The 14,301-nt window shown below is 41.7% G+C and overlaps 1 non-coding gene across 1 annotated transcript; it reads left to right on the top strand.

The window, feature by feature from the left end:
- Window positions 1-467: 467 nt before the first annotated feature.
- Window positions 468-574, top strand: LOC111918561 (small nucleolar RNA R71). The gene has a single exon (XR_002859283.1). It is a non-coding gene; the product is annotated as a small nucleolar RNA R71 (small nucleolar RNA).
- Window positions 575-14,301: the final 13,727 nt, after the last annotated feature.

Raw genomic sequence — 14,301 nt, 5'->3', positions numbered from 1 at the left:
GTTTGCCTATATTTTTCTTCTTTTTGTTTCTTGTACTCCTCATACGACAACCATTCATTCTTTGTCTTTCTCCAATCTTCATCATAGCGGTCTCCACTTGAGTAACACACTTGATCTTTCCTATTCCCGTTTTCGTCCAAATGGCAATCTTTTGTCAAATGTGGACCAGTGCAATTTTCACAACCCATACGTATTGCATGTATGGATTGGTCTATTTATGTCATTCTATGATCCATGTTACTCAACATTGCCAAAATAGCCACCATGTCTTCTGAAGCACCATTTCCAATTCCCCTAGCTCCGTCATTACGAGGGTTGTGGTACTCCCATGAATGGTTTGAAAATTCTTCGATTAGTTCCTTAATTTCAGTTGGATTCTTCCTTATTAAAGGTCCTTGAGAATAAAGGAGTTGCCTTGTCATTAGCTCACCTCATCGTAGAAGATCAAGACTTCTTGTTGCTCGTTTTGATCATTTTGGGGACAGTTCCTTATTAACCCCTTATATCGCTCCCATGCCTCATACAAAGATTCTACCACTTATTGCTCAAAATTGGCTATGGCTTTCTTAAGCTTAGCAAGCTTGGATGGTGGGAAATATTGTTGGAGGAATTCTTCACGCATTTGCGCCCAAGTGGTGATTATACCTAGTGTAAGTGCCTTCAACCAATCTTTTGCTTCTCCTTTGAAGGTAACCAGAAGCATTCTCAACAACATTGTTTCTCGTGGTACATTCAGAATATTGAAGTAATCGACGATGTCATAGACTTTATCGAGGTGTTTGTATGCATATTCATGATCTTTTTCGGAGAATGGACTATCCTTTAGCGCGAAAAGGGTGTGCCCCTTAAGCTCGAAGGTAGTAGTAGCAGGAATTGCGGGTTGCACAAGTTCTGGACCGATGTCATTGACTTCATCGAGGTGTTTGTATGCATCTTCATCGAGGTGTTTGTATGCATCTTCATGATCTTCTCAAAGCTTTCGAATGTGCTTTCGTTTTTCGGGATGTTGCTTGGTCCTCCTACTTTATGGTCCTTCTTTTTTATGAAAAGTTGACTCTAGATCTTCAAGTGGTGGTATTAATGGTGTGTTTGATCCGTGGGTCATATACTACTGAAGAAAAAATAAAAATAAAAGCATAAAATCGAACTAAAACTAAATAAAAAGACCTACTGATTGATTACCACGACGTGGTAATAATTGCCACCTCATGGTATAGTAGATAAACTAAAACAGAAAGCAAAAACGAAATAAAATCTGAGATATCAGATCTCACATCGTAAGCTTTAAGCGCTCACGTCGTGAGTTCAGTATTTCAGAGAAATTTAACTAGTGCAAAAAAAAGGATCGATTAACCTAAAGCGTTAAATTAAAAACTAAAATAGCCTTTTCCCAGCCACGACGCCAAAAATTCGATGCGTAAAATTATACCTACTAGTTTTATCCAACGAATTAACTAACTATTATGTCTAAGGCAGTGGACCTAATCGCAAAAAGTATAGAACGAATAGTCAGGTATTGAACACATGGAATAGATTTTGTATACTAAAGTAACTACTAAAAGTCGATCTAAAAGCTAGCAATAATTAAAAAAAGGGTTTTTATCTGATTTTTCAAGTTCATACAAACTTAAGCACTCAACTAAAAATGGTTTTACTTAATATATTAAAAACACTTTCGTTTAGTTTCGAATCCACATTTTTTCTATGGTAAGTTACTATTTATGGATTAATAAAGTTGATTACCAATTATTATGTAATTAGCAATTTTGGTACAATATACTAATATTTTCACCAATTCATGTACTACTATGTATGGTCATACACAAGCAAACACGAAACTAGTTATTAATTGTAATCCAGCTATGTAGGATTTATCTAAGGTAATTAAGCAAACACAATTATGGTCACAATTATGTTCTCCATCATAGCTAAGTTTGTTACTTTTATCACTTATCTAAGAAGTGGTCACTCTTAGATCTAGCAATTTAATACTCACTAAATTACTAGGTAAACAAGTTCATGTAATTTAATGGTCACTAAGCTACACTAAACTTGATTTTAAGAAACAAAGTAACAAACTTTAACATGCTAGGTAATTATAATCAAACACAACCATAAATCCAACTTTATAAAATCCAATAAATAGTAAACCAAACCATAGTTTTAAGGTTTCATCCAACTAAACAAAAGTAAACTAATTTAGCTACTCATAACTAAAATCAAACACATAAGTTCATAAGAAATTGACATGATTCAAGTAATGCAAACCGAATGTAATGATTTGATCTTCAAATTCTTAATCTTCAAGTGATCTCTCCTTCCAAAGATATGTTTTTTGCAGGTTTATGACCTCCCAATTCGAGTATCTTAGAATATCCCTCCTCCAAAATCTTTTTTAATTGATAAATGGAAGGAGTATTTATAGTTTTCCAAAATACATCGCTCACGTCATGAGAATTGACACATCACGTCATGAGCTCGGTAGATACCCGTATTGTGCAAGGATTTTGCCTTATGCGTACTAATCTTCTATAAACTCTTTCCTCACATCTTGAGAATTGATGTCTCATGTCGTGAGCTTGGTTTTATGCTGAAATCTTCTTCTTTTAAGCTCCAATCCTCTAAAGTTCCAATGCTTGTCAATTTTGGTCCTTATTCGTCAAGAGTGTCTTATTTGGCAGCAAAATACAATTTAATTATGAGTATCACATATCTTTGCAGTTAACCTAAATATTACTTAAAATGTATTAAGATAGTGCCTAAAAATGTGTATAAATATGGCAATATCAGACTCCAACCATTGTAGTGTGAGACCTTGAAGTCAAAGAATTATCTAGTATCTGTTGCATAATTATATTCATAAGGTAGTTAGCGGGTATTAGTTTGGACTTCTTCTATAGATGATGGTGGAGAGTGGTGGGAAAGGGATCCTAGGAGAATCTATGAAGCATGTTAGCATTAGCAGATGTGTTTTTTAGTGGGATTGTGTAATGTTGGATTTAGAGAGTCACTTGGGGGAATTAGGATGACTCTTGAGTAAAGTACGGATAAGTGTGGAATGTAGTATTGGGACCGTACTACTGGATGCATAGGATAGTAGTCGAGTCAAGGGAGTCACAAGAATACTAAGGGACTCTCATGGTGTGATATTCTTTGAGTGTATTGTTATGGTTTGCATTGTTTATTTTCAATGTGGTTGTCACTCGAGGTGGTTTAGGTCCTACTGAGGGATCGGGTTCAGGCTCTGGATACGTACCCTTGGATGATCAGACGTGGTAGTTCATTTTATTTGAGATTACCCATAGTATTCTGGAGCAGACTCGTGTGATCTTTGATACAATCAAAGATGGCATCATGGAGATTTTGGATGAGCGTCTAGGCACATTTCTCACTAAGATGGTGCTTTGATGGGTCCACGCTCTCTGAATTTTCGAGCCGTGAATGTGGGGCTCCTACTTTCTTTGGAATGAAAGACCCCATTGCTAGCAAACGGTGGTTGGTGGACATCGGGAATGCCTTCTGGACTAGCTTCTGCCCCGTGGGGTTGAATGTCAAATTTGCTTCCTGTCTTTTGAGAGACAGAGCCCATGATTAGTGGGAGGATTCGAACTATGCCTTGGGAGGCAAGGCGGTTGACACAATGTCTTGGGATGAATTTGTTCCGAGATTCAAGGATGAGTTTACGTTCGTGATTGAGGTTCAGCAGTTGGAGAGGGAGTTTCAGTACATTGGCCAGACTACCGAGACTGCGGCGAAGATCGCCGCCATGTTATGTGAGAGGGCCTTGTTGGTTCCGCGGTATGTGGCAGATGAGGACATGAAAAAAGATATGTATCATGATATGTTGAAGGTGAGATATGGTATTTTATGAGCATGTCTAGTTGCAAGACATTAGAGGACATGATAGCTTGGGCTTGTGAGTGGGAGATAGATCTGGAGTAAGTGAGGATGAAGTCGGTTCCGAGTCCAGTATCTGAGCGCTCAGGGAAGAAGCTCAAGGTTGTAAATTCGATATCAAGGGGCCATAAGGGTCAGGTTCAATGCGGTAGGTGCGGCTGGACGCACGAGGGAGCTTGCAGGGCAGGTGGTTCTAGTTGATACAAGTGCGACAAGATTGGTCACTTCAGTAGGGATTGCACTGTCACTACCACCACCCAGGGATCGGGTCGGATTTGATTTCATTGCAATCAAAGAGGCCACAAGACGCCCGATTTTCTGAGTTTGGCAGTAGGGGGAGCGGTTGTAGCACCCGCTCGAACAACATTGAGGATCACCAATGGCCGCCATGGAAAGGAGTAGGTTCCAGTCGTGAGGAGTTGAGCTTTCCCGTTATTGTCCGAGGAGGCTCGCGCAGCGCCAGATGTAGTTACGGGTATGTATTTTCTCCCTATTTCATTTATTTCTTTGATGTTTATGCTTATTGCTATGTATGATGTTATATATGGATGTTCCTAGTGAACGGTGTTCCAACTTTAGTTATGTTTGATTCGGGAGCCACCCGATCGTTTGTATCTCTTGCTCTTAGCAAGAGATTCGATGATGCTCTAGGAGAGCTTGATTATCCATTAGAGGTATAGATTGCTGATGATCATCCACTTTAGGTATCGAGGGTTCATCGAGGTTACATGCTAGAGTTATTTAGTGAGCAATATCTGATTCACTTGGTTCCTATTCCTTTACGTGAGAGCAATGTGATCGTGAGAATAGATTGGTTGAGCCCTAATGGGTCGATGATTGATTGAGGGCACCAGTTAGTCAGGGTTCGAACCCCAAGTGGGGGAGAACTAATTATTCATGGCGAGGGTGCTCAGTGTGGATCAGCTCTCTGTTCAGCTACAAGAGCTAGGAGATACCTTCATCAGGATTGTTCTGCGTTTTGGCTTATGTATTGGATGCCAGGGAGGAGAAAAAGAGGAAGATTGATGATGTTCCAGTTGTTCGAGAGTATTCAGATATGTTTCCGAAGGACTTTCCTGGAGTGCCTCTGGACATGCAGGTGGAGTTCTGTATTGATCTGGTTCTAGGTGAGGCTCTGATAGCCAATGCACCATATCGGTTAGCACCATCGGAGATGAAGGAGTTGTTTACATAGTTCCAGGAGCTGTTAGACAAGGGGTTTATCGGACCAAGTAGTTCATCCTAGGGAGCGTTAATTATGTTTGTGAAGAAGAAAGATGGATCTCATAGGATGTGTATTGATTTCCGGAAGCTGAACAAGTTGACGATTAAGAACCATTATTCGCTTCCAAGGATTGATGATTTGTTCAACCAGTATCAGGGTACGTGTTGGTTCTCCAAGATTGATTTATGTTCAGGCTATCATCAGATGAGGGTTTGAGATGATGATGTTTAGAAGATGTCCTTCGGGACTCGTTATGCTCATTACAAGTTCGTGGTGATGCCTTTTTGGCTCACCAATGCATCAACAATGTTCATGGATCTCATGAACCGGGTTTGTAGACCGATTGTGGACCGGTTAGTCATCATGTTTATTGATGATATCTTGGTCTATTCCAAGACCAAGGAGTAGCATGAGGATCATCTGCAAGATTTCTTGGAGATTTGAGGAGGGAGAGGCTATATTCCAAATTCTCCAAGTGCGAGTTCTGGTTATGCGAGGTGCAGTTTCTGGGGCATCTTGTCAATCAAAAGGGTGTATTGGTTGATTTGGCCAAGATCGAGGTCGGGATGTAGTGGGAGGTTTCGAGGTCTCCATCAGATATTCGAAGTTTCCTTGGTTTATCTGGGTATTATCGGATGTTTATCGAGAATTTCTCTAGGATCGCAGTTTCGTTGACCATGTTGACGAAGAAGTCTGCTACTTTCTATTGGGGGCCTGAGCAGCAGGCGGTTTTTGAGACTTTGAGGAATAAGTTATGTGAGGATTTGATCTTGACCCTTCCATAGGGTGTGGATGATTTTTTGGTGTACTGTGATGCATCAATTTTAGGATTGGGCGCTGTTTTGATGTAGAGGGGTCGTATGATAGCTTATGCTTCGAGGCAGTTGAAGCCTCATGAGGTGAATTATCCCACTCATGATTTGGAGTTGGGGACGGTGGTATTCTCCTTTAAGATTTGGCATCATTACTTACATGTGGTTTGCTGTATCATATACACGGACCGTGAGAGTTTGAGGTATTTGATGGACCAGTTAAATCTGAACATGAGGTAACACAAGTGGCTAGATGTGGTGAAGGATTATGATTATGAGATCCTTTATCACTCGGTGAAGGACAACATGGTGGTCAATGCTATTAGATGTAAGGCAATCGGTACTCCCATCACAGATGTTTATTTGAGGATGACAGTGATTACCCCACTATTGGAGCAGATCCGAGAGGCTCATGCGGAGGCTACGAAGGAGGAGCACCGGAAGAGTGAGTGTATAGTGGGCCAGGTAGTCAGGGATTATTGACCCTTCATCGGAGAGTTTGTGTTCCATATTTTGGGGGTACGCATCATAATTTGATGGAGGAGGTGCATAAGTCAAGGTTTTCTATTCATTCAGGAGCGAAAAAGATGTATAGAGACCTTTGGCTTGATTATTGGTGTCCCTACATGAAGCAGGATATGGCCTGGTATGTGGAGAGGTGCTTGACTTACAGGAATGTCAAGGTTGAGCATCATCGAACTCATGAAAAGATGGATTCATTGGGTGTTCCAATTTGGAAATGGGAAGAGATTACGATGGACTTTATCACAAAGATACAATGGACCGCGCGAGGGGTAGATTTGATTTGGTTCATCGTGGATTGATTGACCAAGAGTTCACATGTCATTCCTATTCAGGAGAGCATATCTGCGAGAATTTGGCAGGTGTCTACATCTGGGAGGTTGTGGCACGACATGGGGTCCCAGTCTCAGCAGTTTCTGATCGGGATGTTCGGTTCACTTCCAAATTCTGGAAGAGATTTCATGAGGATTTGGGTGCGCGATTACACTTCAATGCGACATTTCATCCACAAATTGATGGTCAGGGTGAGTGAACTATCTAGACCTTGGAGGATATGCTTCGGGCATATGTGCTGGATTTTGATGGTAACTAGGATACATATATCCCATTAACTGAGTTTTCTTACAAAAAAAGCTACCACGCCAGTATTGATCGACCTCCTTTTGAGATGCTCTACGGGAGAAAGTTTCAGACCCTGATTTGCTGGGGAGAGGTCGGTAAATGAGTTATGGGTTACACGGAGGTGGTGCTTCAGACTATCGAGTTGATTCAATAGGTGCACAGGAGGTTGCAGACTGCGACGAGCCGAAAAAAGATTTATACTAACAGGCGTCGATTGGGTTTGCAGTTCCAGGTTAGGGATATGGTACTCCTGGTGGTTTGACCTTGGAAAGGTGTCTTCCGATTCAGGAAGCGGGGTAAGTTGGGCCCCATATAAATTGGTCCTTTCAGGGTTATTACCCGAGTGGGCAGAGTTTCTTATCATTTGGAGCTACCCGAGGAGCTCAGTTAGATTCACAACACTTTTCACATCTCTCAGCTGCGGAAGTGTTTGGTTGATGATTCCGCAGTGGTTCCTTTGGAGTATATCCAGGTGGATGCGCACCTGAATTACATAGAGAGACCGATTGCGATTCTAGACAAGAAGATGAAGACCTTGTGGAACAAAGTTTTGGATCTAGTGAAGGTGTAATGGAACACCGTAAGGGTTTAGAGTGGACGTGGGAGCCCGATGATGAGATGAGGGAGCATTACCCAGAGTTGTTTGTGTCGGCAGACTTCGAGGATGAAGTCTGATTCAAGTGGGGGAGAATTATAACACCCGGATCCCATGTAAATTCTTTAAGTTTTAAATATTTAATCATTTTGCATGAAAGGACATTACGTTGGGCGTAATTGAGGGTTACGCGGGGCGTAACTAATTAAGACTTGGAAACAGGGTTTCTCTCGAGTACGTTGGTCGTACCTAGAGTACGTTGGGCGTACTTGTGGCAGAGGCAAACCCTAATTTTTGGGTCTTGGGCCCTGTTTAAATACCTTAACCCTTTGGAAATCCTTCTTATCTTCACCCTCCGTCCTCTAAAGCAATCTCCTCGAAACGCTAGCCCAATTTGTGAGATTTTTGAGCTTTTGAGTGATTTGGAGTGTTTTTGGAGCATATTGAAGAAGATGGAGCTCATTAGAGAAGTGTTGGTTGGCTTGGAGCTTGTAGATCCAGACTTTTTTCATCTTGATCATTCTTCTGGAGGAATAAAGTCTCAACCTTTATGATTCATTACTTATATCTTGTTTAACTTAGGGTTTTGGCATATTTTGGTCCCATGGGTTGATTCTTGTGAGTAAAAGCTACTCCATAAGCTTAAGTTCGCATGTCTTGATGTTTCTGAGGTCGCTAATGCATAAAAATCGTATCTTGATGGATTTGGTTCATCCATGCATGAGTTATTGTTCTTAATATGAAGTTAGAAGGTTAGAATTTGGTTTTGGGCTTGTTTGAATCATGTAAAGGCACCAACTTGTCGACTTTATCAGTTAAGACGTTCCTTCGGTTGAGATCTCTGAGTTGGATGAAAGGTCTTTAAGCATTAAAATCTTAAAAGTAAGTTTGGGCATCTGACAAGTACGATGGGCGTACCTACTTAGTACGTATGGTGTAACGGGTTGAACCCATGTCCCCTTTCGGTGAGGGTCCAGTATGTTGGGCGTACACATTGTGTACGCATGGCGTACTCACCTGAAGCCCATTTGGGCCATTTTGGGTCTTGGGCTAGTTTAGGCCTTGGTTCATGGAATGTTGGTCCCAGAGCAGGAAGGGTAAAAGGTTTTTTACCCTTTGTAAGAGGAATTATTATTTGGACCTTTATTTGTGGGTTATTACCCTAAATAGTGATTAGGGTTGGTTTGAATGTGTTCAGTTTAGTGTTCTAAATAACGCATCATGGCGGCACCAAGGCGTGCCATTGCGTGAGGCGTAAAGAAATCGATACGAAAACATGCAAAACATATTTGTGAGGCGTGGCACCTAAATAATGTGGCTAGGCGTGCCTTAACGCGCTAGGGCCTGAGTTTTTTCCAAGTCGCGAGTTTTTTTTATCAAGCATGATAGAATTGAGTTTTTGTTAACTTTTTCATGTTAAGTGTTGATATAACACTTCTAAAACTTGTTATATTTGATATGATTCTATAATTATAAGATTTTTCTTTTTTAATGTATACAAACTTATCATGCCTTGAAAAACGCCATGGATCGCTAATGCTCTTAATGCTTGACATTGCCGCCACGCCACGCCTCACGCCATTTAGAACCTTGGTTCAGTGTGAGGAGTCACTGTAGTAGCATCTTGTGTGTGTGTGATTGTTTATAATCGGATTGAGGTGTGTCTCTTCACTATACTTGTGGGTCCAAGGCACCAATGCTGACCCATTGGATTATGTTGTAGGATGCTAGTTGTCTATGTAATACTTAAATGTTTTGTATGTTGGGCAGGACCCATTATACAAGTTAATGTGAGGCCCGTTATGCTCAGTGGGGGGGGGCATTATGCGAGTTATGGAGAGGACCGTTATGCTCATTGGGTGGGGCCCTTTATGTGAGTTAGGGCAAGGTTAGTTATGCTCATTGGGCGGGGCCCGTTATGTGAGTTACGACAAGGTTTGTTATACTTAGTGGGCGTGGCCCATTATGCGAGTTAGGGTGAGGCCCATTACACTCACTGGGTGGGGCCCATTGCTTGTATGGTATGTGATATTTTTTTTGTAACTCACTAATCTTTATGCTTACGGTTTAAGTTTATGTTTAAGTTTTTGGTAACATCCCAACATTTTATGATTTTGGGATTGTACTCTGATAACTATTTTCCATTTGGACACACTTTGAGGATTTGAGATTAATGTTTGATGTTTTTTTTATTTAAAACAAAAAACATTCTTAGTATTTTTGGGATGTTATACTTGTGGAAAGTGTGGGAAGCGCATAAGGGTGCATGTCGATCAGTGACTGGATGCCACAAATTTGGCAGGGTGGTCTATTATACAAAGGATTGACGCCAGCATCCTCTGCGGCCAAGAACCAGGATTTGTTATCACTGCGATCAGGTTGGTCATGTAAAGGCCAGCTGCCCATTACTCGCTGTTAGACCAGTACAGGCACCTATTCCGACTACCCTTCGGATCAAAGATAGACGCTAGGGGAGGGTCGAGGCCTCAAAGGACAAGGGTCATGCCTTTCAGCTTACAACATAGGATAAAAAGTTGACACCTGATGTGGTCATTGGTATATATTCATTTATTTTTAGTCAAATTAAATTTATGTATGCTTATGTTTGTGATCCTGATAAGTACCTTCATAGTGAATTCATTGCCTGCTCTTATGCTTTTTGACTCGGGTACGAGTCAGTCCTTCGTATCTCAATCCTTCAGAAAGGATTTACTTATGGCCCTTGGGGTGTTGGAGTGTCCGTTGCGAGTTTCCACCGCCAACGAACACAAGGTTTCTGTTTTGAGTGTTTTTCATAATTATACTTTCGAGATTTTCGGGGTGTCCTACCCGATTGACTTGATTCCCATCCCTATGGGGGATGTGTGCATGATCATGGGGATGGACTATTTGAGTAGGTTTGGAGTTGTGATCGATTGTAAGAGGCAATTGGTGGTGGTTCGAACCCAAAGTGGGGGAGAGTTAACCATTTATGGCAAGGGTACTAGGGTCGGTTTGGCTTTTTGTTCAGTTGTTAGGTCTAGGCAGTGTCTCTAGCATGGATGTTTGGATTATATCACATATGTGGTTGATACTCAAGTTGAGGGGAAGGTTGTGGTTTCAAATGTGCCAGTGGTTAGGGAGTATCCATATGTCTTCCCAGAGGAATTACCCGATGTGCCTCCCGTGAGGCAGGTGGAGTTTAGGATCGACCTAATCCCCAATGCGACCGCGATTGCTAAGGCGATGTATTGCCTCACGCCACTCGAGATGCAGGCGTTGTCCTCTAAGCGCTAAGATTTGTTGGGCAAGCAGTTCCTCCGACTGAGTAGTTCCCCGTGGGGAGCGCCGATTTTATTTGTGAAGAAGAATGATGGTTCTCATCGGATGTGCATAGATTATCAAGAATTGAACAAGTTGAAAATCTTGAAACATTACCCACTTTCTAGGATTGATGATCTATTCGATTAGTTGTAGGGTGCATCTTGGTTCTCTAGGATTGATTTGAGGTCGGGTTACCACCAGATGAGGGTTAGAGAGGAGGATGTAAAGAAGATAACGTTCTGAACTCGATATGGACATTACGAGTTTGTGGTGATGTCGTTTGGGCTCACCAATGCACCTACGAAATTTATGGATTTGATAAATCTAATTTGCATACCGATGCTTGAGCGGTCAGTTATTGTTTTCAATGATGATATTCTGGTCTACTCCAAGACTAGGGAGCAGCATGAGGAGAACTTATGAGAGCTACTTGGACTTCTAAGGAAAGAGAGACTATATGACAAGTTCTCTAAGTGTGTGTTCCGGTTACGAGAGGTCCAGTTCTTGAGACACCTCGTCAATCAGAACAGAATTCTGCTTGATCCAGCCATGATTGAGACAGTTATGTAGTGGTAGGTCCCGAAGTCCCCTTATGATTACAGGAGTTTTCAAGGGTTTGCAGGTTACTATCGGAGGTTCATTCAGGATTTCTCTAATATTGTTGTTCCTCTAACCCACTTGACAAAGAAGAGTGTGGATTTTTGTAGGGGGACTGGGTAGCAGGTTGCATTTAAGACTCTGAGGCAGAGGTTATGTGATGCCCCGGTATTGACCCTTCCAAATGGTGTTGAGGATTTTGTGGTACTTTGTGATGCTTTGATGAAGGGTTTGGGAGCGGTACTCATGCAGCAGGGTAGGTTCATCGCATATGCTTCCCGAAAGCTGAGGCCTCATGAGGTTAGGTATCCGACTTATGATTTGGAATTGGGGGGTTGTAGTATTTTCCCTCAGGATTTGGCGACACTATCTTCACAGGGGTCTGTTGTACCATCTACATGGATCATAAGACCTTGAGATATCTTACTGATGAGCCGAATCTGAACACATTGCAGCGTAAGTGGCTTGACGTGGTCAAGGATTATCACTGTGAGATTCTTTATCATCTATAGAAGGACAATGTGGTCGCTAGGGGTGTAAGTGAGCCGAGCTACTCGTGAGCTACTCGGGATCGACTAGTTAAAAGCTCGACTCGAGCTCGAATTAAACGAGCCTGAGCCGAGCTCGAGCCTAAATATGAGGCTCTTTTATTAAATAAGCTCGAGTCGAGCTTCAATTAATGGGCTTGCAAGCCTAAACGAGCCTATATATACACACACACACATACATACATTCATACATACATACATACATACATACATACATACATACATACATACATACATACATACATACATACACACATGCATGTACACACACACACACACACATATATATATATATGTGTGTGTGTGTGTGTGTGTGTGTATGTGTGTGTGTGTGTCTGTGGAGGCTCGTTTAAGCTCGATTAGGCTCGTGAGCCCACTAAATTGTTCATGAGCCGAGCTCAAGCTTCGTCAAAATTAAACGAGCCAAGCTCGAGCTTGGTCAGGCTCGGGCTCGGCTCGACTCGTTTACACCCCTAGTGGTCGCCGAAGCCATGATCGGCAAGGCGGCTATGGCTCCCATTCGAGGATTGTGTTTGAGGATGACCATCGTTTCGTCGTTGTTGGACATTATCAGGGAAGCTCAGGCCGAGGGAATCAGTAGGGGGAATTGGAAGAAGGAGAAGATCAAGGGCCAAATTGGCAGATTTGTTACTGATAGTCTAGGGCTTATGACCAAGTGTGGGCAGGCATGGGTCGCAATTTCTAGTGGGTTCCGAAAGACACTGTTACCGGACGCACACAAGTCCAGGTTCTCGATACATCCTCGATCCATGAAAATGTACTGTAACATCCCAAAATTTCATCCCAAAATGTATTGTATCATACATCATTTCCATCAGAGTAAATAACAAAAGCGGACCTATGTGGTGTGTGCGATGCAGTCATCCCGAGCTCTTCCCCTTGCAACCAGAAGTACCTGAAACATAAACTGAAAATCGTAAGCACAAAGCTTAGTGAGTTCCCCAAACTACCCCATACCATACATAATAAATCACATAATGGGTCCCCACCCTATATCGGGCCCCGCCTGGCATCGAGCCCCGCTTGGTATACAAATATGTTATTCTTAGGCCCCTCTTGACATCAGTCACCGCCCATATACGCATACAATATATATCACATAATCATTCTAACACATACAATGATCATAAACAACTAGCATACGTTTTAGTCATCAGGCCTCGCATGCTATCGAATCTCGCTCGGTATACATAGCAGCACATAACACATGTAAGGATCACGTAGACTCCTAGCATCCTAACATAAATAATAAGGGATGACATTGGTGCCTTAGACCCGCTAAACCCGGTGAGGAAGCTCACCTCGACTTCTAAATCTCATTGAAAATCCATGGTTGTTGTCCTGACAAATCCCCAAGCTATCAATGCAAAATAATACCCAATTAAACATTTGGGTTCCAATCCATACTTGGGCTAAAATGACCATTTTACCCCTCACCTAGCTTGGTCCAAGACTAAGGCTTGAACTCACGATCTAAAAGGCACAAAAACCAAATAATCATCCAAACCCGACTTATGGCCCGATTTTCCAAATTGAGCCCAAACCCAAACATCGGACTTATCATAAAGCCCAATAATTTTTTTTAGTCCAAAACACTTGTTCTTAGATGTCCCATCAAGAACCCACACACCTAAGCCCAATAGAAAGCCCTAACGAAGCCCAAAGTGCAAAAACCCAACTAGCTGAGTACGCAAGGCGTACAAGCTGAAAGGCTTGTACATCGCTCGTACATAATTGTACGCCCAACGTACTCACCCATTAAGCCAGAATCCATTTTAAGCACTTAATGCTTATGTCTAAAAGTCCAAAACATAGGTCTAAGTCCCAATAAACTGTTGGATTAGTGTCTAAGTCCATAACTATAATTGGTATATACTTGACCTGACCCGGCATGGTCCATTTGGGTTGCATGGCATCATGCATTTGGATAGACTAAAATGAGAGAAATAACACTTAAGGTTTATTAATATATTATAACTTCTAATATATTAATAAGATTATTTAATTAGTATTGATCAAGAATTAATCTAGAATTAATTAACTGATCAAAAGAAGACTAATTAAATATATGGGTTGATTATGTAAATCATCCATACTTATATAGTGGGCTATTGCTCCATGGATTATCAAGTTGGGCTAAAACCTATAGGATGCTCCATG

Source organism: Lactuca sativa, chromosome 8 (assembly GCF_002870075.4).
Source record: "Lactuca sativa cultivar Salinas chromosome 8, Lsat_Salinas_v11, whole genome shotgun sequence".
In the NCBI taxonomy this organism is placed as follows: domain Eukaryota; kingdom Viridiplantae; phylum Streptophyta; class Magnoliopsida; order Asterales; family Asteraceae; genus Lactuca; species Lactuca sativa.
This window is presented reverse-complemented; position numbering and strand designations above follow the sequence as displayed.